Below are 6391 nucleotides of genomic sequence, written 5' to 3' on the forward strand. Positions count from 1 at the left end.
GTCGAAGCTTCCGGCTCATCCCTCTCCGCTCCTCCGGTTGATTCCATGACCTGGAAGGTTGATGATTTCCATTCAATGCCGCTCAAAGCTTCAAATTGAGCCTCGTCATCAATTAACCTGGCCGGGTCAACTTCTAGGGCGAAGGTATGCTTACGAGTCGGAGGGATCAAGCTGATGGCTTCATAGCGTTGAGTGGGGATCCTCTGATTTTCCGTGTCGTAGCCCGGCTGATACTTGGTAAGGTCGGTGTCATTCCCAATCAGGGTGGCCACCGGGCGCACGCTCTTCACACAGGCAGCAAAGTCTTTTTGATCAAAGGGGGTGCCGTCTTCCTTCAGGCTGGGGTATCCAAGAGCGATGTCGGCCGGGTCTAGCTCCGGGAGAAAAGCCTTGGCTCGGCTCAGTGCAGCTATAGCCCCGGCTCTTGCAGAGGCCCGTCGTAACTCTTGGAAGCGCTGAGGCAGAACTGCAAGCCGCCTGAGTACATCTGCCAGGTGAGTCGGAACCTCGTTGGACAAAGCCACAATGGCTAACGCACGCTGTGACCCGGTATAGAGTTGCTCCACCAAGGTGTACACGGCCTTCAGCTTGGTCAGAACATTCTGATTAAGGTTGGAACTTCTGGGACCTGTTTAACAAAGTCAGGTAAGCCGATGGCAATAGTGGGACTTATGAGACATAAAGAGTGAACACTTGTTAAAAGCTTGCAGAATGACTTACCGAAGATTGCGGAGACCATCTGGGACACATGGCGTTTTAAGCCGGAGAGTTCGGCGGTTCTCTCAGTTAGAGCAGCCTCTGCTTTTTCGGCCCGGCTTAGCAAGGCGGTTCTCTCCTCGGCCCAAGTTTTTCTTTTTGTTTCAAATTTCTTCTTCAGCTTTTCCTGTGTAGCAACACTAAACTCGAATTTGGCATTGGCCTTCCGGGTCTCAGTTTCCTGAGTCTTCAGGCGATTCTTCAGCTCAGAGATTTCAGATTCAAGCTTCTTGCAGGCAGCCTGTACAAATTCCGGGTTACAGTGTGAATAATTATCATGCAACATTGAAGTCCCAAGCACTTTGCAAAGCAAAGACACTTGGCACTTGGGGGCTAATGTATGCTGAAAGACTCTATTTAAAATTGCCGGTTCATGAAGGTAAGCCGGCAGTTAAGTCTACAACCTATTCTATCATAAGTAATAGACTTGGGGGCTAGCTTGGTAAAGATGACTATGGAGTAAGCAAGAGAGTTGTACCTCAGATTTTTGTTGTATCTGGTTCACCATGTTAATCTCCAGGTCCCGGCTGTTGTGCACTTGACCAATGTAACCCGAAATGATGTCCCCAATGCTCATATTCGCATAGTCAGTGATCTCCAGTCTGGCCCGGCGGCGCTCCAGCAGTTCGTCTTTGGCAGAGCATTTGGCCAGCACAGTGGGTCTCCCCGGCTCGACAAATTCTGTCCGGGTGATTACAACGTCCGGGTCATCGGCCGGCTGAGCTGGGCTGGGGATCTCCGGGTTAGTAGAAGCCTCTATGACTGGCTCGTCAGTTGGAGCAGTGGCTTCAGGAGCTAAGGCAGATGGCGGCTCTTGAGCAGAAGCCTCCGGTTCAGTCAGGACCGGTTCTTCGACCGGTTTGTTCTTCTTCGCCCTCTTGCTGAGCTTTGCTTGAGCACTGAAAAGACAAAAGGTTAGTACAAAAGCATGAGTAAAGATAAGCACAACATAAGATGATCATCATTACCCGGGGGTGGTCTTGAAAGCCGGCAGGTTAGATTGCATAGAGTCACCAGAGGAAGGTGAAGTTTCCTGATAATTTGAATCACATGAATTGAGCGGTTGACGGGTAACGCCCGCTAAAGGATGAAAAGGGTATAAGTTGGAGATAACCTCGGTCCGGCGTTTCCTCGATGCTTCAGGTAAGCCGGAGGAGAGGTCTGCATCCTTGTTGGCCCGGGTTTGTCTCCGGCTCTCATGAATCTGTTGCTTCAAAAGAAATTGAGGATCTTGATAAGCTAAAGGATGTGAAAATCTTACTTTTCGGGTTACTCTTCGGACTTTCGGCCTTGGCAAGGGCTCCGAGTCGGAGGAAAGTATAGTTACCTCTTCAGTCACCGGGTTACTCGCTCCGGTATCATCCTGCGGATAATCAAGTCAGTATGGTGGTTAAAAAAACAAACGAAAAGCAGAATAAGAGCCTGACGAAACAAGGGTTACCTCTAACTCGGAGCTATCGTCTAGCTGAAGCAGCTCTGAGTCACTAGGCTTACTCCCCTTCTTGCGGGGAGCGGCTCTTCTGGCGGCTTTCTTAGCCTTCCTGGCCTTTTTAGCCGCCTCATGGTCGTACTTGACCTTCCAGAACTTGTCATTAGCCTGAAAAATACGATAAAGATTTCTTAAGGTTCAGATGAAAGCTATTAAAAGGGAAAGCAAGGTGCTCAGGTCAGTGGTTTACCGCCGGAGCCGGGTTAGCTTGGCAGAAGTGGCTTAAGCCGGTTCTCCCGCAGTCTGCTAAGCGCTCGTTCAAGAGGGACTTGGTCATGTCGTCCACGATGTCCTCAGGTAGATCGTTGGGGCTATGCCGCAGAGGGTCATCCTTCCGGCCCGTGTAATTACACATTAAGCCGGGGCGGCGGCTCAAGGGAATCACCCGCCAAGAAAGCCAGACCCGGACCAGATCAACACCGTTGAGGCCATTTCCCAGAAGAGCCTTAATCTTGATGATGGTAGGGATCAATGGTTGACGCTCCGAACACAGCGGGACAGAAGAAGTTTCCCCCTCAGGTCAAAACGGTAAACATGATATACGCTACCCACATCCCCAAGAGATAGCACAAGTGTGCGCTCGGGGACGTCTATGCGATAGAGCCAGTCGCCCCAAAATTTAATCCATGGTCGTCATGCACGATCACCTTCGATCGTCGGGATCATCCGACCAGTATCCGTCACGGCGGTTCGGCCGCACTGGTCCTTGACCCAATAATTGATGGATTCCACCTGACGCGAGTCCTCAAGGACGATGGCAGTAGCCTCAACCTGCTCTATCAGGATACAGTGCACAAAATGGGCATTAATCCATCATGGATCAAGCCCACAAAAACTACCTTCAAAGGAGTCATACCAGGTGTAGAGGCCCGCTGTACGGGCTCAATCACACTAGAGGTTGTCTTCGGATATCTGGACAACTTCCGAAGCAAAGAGTTAATCTTCGATATCGTCCCCTTCTGCAGCGGCTATCATGAACTGCTTGGACGAACCACATTTGCTCGATTCAACGTGGTGCCTCACTATGCTTATCTCAAGCTCAAGATGCCCGGACCACACGGCGTCATAACAGTTCATGGAAACACGGAACGCTCCCTCTGCACCGAGGAGCACACCGCTGCCTTAGCAGCAGAAGTACAGAGCGGCCTATTCAAGAAGAACCTTAATTCGGCGGCCGAGCTCCCGGACACTGTCAAGAGAGTCTGGACTATTCTCCAGCGGGACAGCGCAGCTCGTCAAGAGCTCGATTAGCAATCTGGCCTCCATCCCAGTCCCAACCAAGTGGCGGCATTCGTACCACGCGTACATAACTACGCACTCAAAATACCATGGGCATAGACGGAGGCATAACTAGCTTGTGATCCACACTACGGCTCGACCGCCCTGGATACACATACTTTCAATTTTTCTTTTTTTATCCTTTTTAGGGTTTTTTTCTGGAGGCTTCTTCCGGCGACCTGATCATTGGTCCTCTCGACAGGACGGATACAACAAGATGGGAAGAAGCACTGGCGTGCAAGGGAATTTCTAGGTGGTCTCTTTAACGATCGCTCTACCTGCTTTCAGGAACCGCATGCAGCTTTCCCTTGGTAGTGGCATGTTAAATAGCCCGGTCGCTTATTGCACCACTTGTACAAGTACACTTTGACGTATTAATCAAACTATAATGGAAACAGTTTGCGGCCCAAACTTCTGCGGCACTAGCTTACTACCCCTTTTTTCCTTCATTGGTATCTTTTCAAGTTGCACCCGTACACTTTTGTACGCTTTAATTTGCGAGGGGCTTCATTGTGACCCATAATACGGCAACAAAGTCTGCACACTTTTTACAATGTAGTTCGGCACCCTGAATTTAGCATTATATGCATTGGCTCCGAATCATGTCTTTGGTCAATAGTAGGGTTGCCCAGCTCCTGTGCTTACTACCTTACGTTCCGCTATATCAGCTAGGGTAGTAAAGGGAGAACTACTGCGATTGTGTCCTGGTTTATCCGGATGAGCACCTTAGTAGAGAAAGCCGAAAACTGACTGTCATGATGCGGCGAGAGCCGGTCAGCTCTTCAGAGGTTTCAAATCTTTAGCATTTTTCCGCATTATGCGATGGACCGGTTCTTACCCGATCACGTGTTTTACAGCACCCCAGTTCGGATACCAGGTGCTGCGCCTAAATTTTAATTGTCAAACTCCTATGGCTAAGTGAGAGTGATAAAGCCACATAGTCCGATTGCCTAAGTCATTGCACTAAACACCTCCTTCAAGGACCAACCAAGTGGATCAAGAGTGTTTAGATTTCATCCCGAACACCCCCGTACTACCTACGTGAGGGCTAAAGCCGACGACTGGACAACCCTCAGAATTTTATAAACACGGCCGCACAGGAGGTAAAATATTAAACAAACATTTATCTTACATAAATTAACTTGTTCCATAATACAGGGCAGATAGTACAAATGTACTCATTCAAAGATTACATCTTTCGCACACTGCGCCGCCACAAGGTGGGATCCCTCTAGGACATTGTCAAAATATAGCTCGGGTGTGCGGTGCTCCTTGCCCTCGGGCGGTCCCTTGGTCGCGAGCTTGATGGCGTTCATCTTCGCCCACTGCATCTTGACACGGGCGAAGGCCATCCGCGCACCCTCGATGCAGACCGGTCGCTTGATAACGTCAAGCCGGGGGCAGGCTGACCAGCCGCTTCACGAGCCCGAAGTAGCTGCTAGGTATAGCTTCCGCAGGCCACAGCCGGATTATTAAGTCCTTCATGGCCAGTTCGGCCACCCTATGCAGTTCGACCAGCTGTTTCAGCTGATCACTAAAGGGCACCGGATGTTCTGGCGCAAGGTATTGCGACCAGAACAGCTTCTCCGTTGAGCTCCCCTCTTTGGCTCGGAAGAATTCTGCAGTGTCAGAAACACTGCGCGGCAGATCCACAAACGCCCCTAGAGAACTCCAACTCCGGGTTAGCAAGAGATACCTCTTCTTCACATACTTGCTTTGCATACTAAACGTCTTACCCGCTGCGATCTTCTTCGCCTGTTGGATCTCCTGGAGGGAGCTTTGGGCTTCGGCCCGGGCCTCTTGTGCGCTTTGGCGAGCCTTCGCGAGTTCGGTCCCTTGAGCCGAAACATCATGTTCCAAGGACTCACACTTCTTCACGGCATCCTGGAGCTCCTGCTGGACCTCATCAAGCCTGGCCTCGTGCTTCTCACGAGCGGCTTGTTCCTTGGCAGCTTTCTCCTTGGCCTCGGCCAGCGCCTTCTTAAGGACCTCGACCTCGGTCGCTGCTCCTACAAATATCATGGCACTACGGTCAGCACACATCATTTATTCTTTTCGAATATACAGCAAGCCACCACATACCTTGCTTGTCCTCTAGCTGCCTTTTCACAAGGCCGAGCTCTTCTTCGGCCCGCTCCAGACTCTGCTTCAGTCCGGAGACCTCAGCGGCATGAGAGGTTGCAGCCAGCAACAATGCCCGCTTATTCACATAAGACATATTTTGTTAGTTTCCTGCGAAAATTACTTGATCCTCTGTCCAGCTTTTCCTTCCGAACACCGGACAGTGTCTCAGGGGCTACTGTCTATACTATGACTTTTTCTTTTGTGTCGCTTACCTCAAAGCCTGTCAGCAGGCTGGTGCAGGCTTCGGTCAGTCCACTCTTGATGGATTGAACCCTCTCAACCACCATACCCATAAGGATACGGTGTTCCTTCACAATGGAAGCGCCTCGTAGCGCTTCCAGCAGATTATCCGGTGCCTCTGGTTGGACAGAGGTCACCGGCGGAATAGGCACACCTCCTCCTTTTGGAGGAGGCTGCTCGCTTGACTTCGGAGCCGTGTAGGTCTCCGGGATGGTATCCTGCTGGGGGCCGAATTGGATATGGCCCCCATCGCCAGTCTCCATGGGGGCTTTCTCCCCCATGTGCCCGGCGGCTGAGGAGTCATCCTCTGGCACCACCTTGACAACCTCCCGAACCTCTCCCTGGCCGGGGAAGGTCCTTCGGGACAGCACCTCGGCATCGCCCTTGGCCTGGGGAGAGTGAGCCGTCGGTGGTGACTCGCTGGCCATCGCCTTCGAATCCAGCGAACCCCCTGACGAGGATCGCAGGAAGCTGTCGAGGGCCGGACTGCAATTGCATAATTCA

Source organism: Aegilops tauschii, chromosome 3, assembly GCF_002575655.3.
Source record: "Aegilops tauschii subsp. strangulata cultivar AL8/78 chromosome 3, Aet v6.0, whole genome shotgun sequence".
NCBI classification, from domain to species: domain Eukaryota; kingdom Viridiplantae; phylum Streptophyta; class Magnoliopsida; order Poales; family Poaceae; genus Aegilops; species Aegilops tauschii.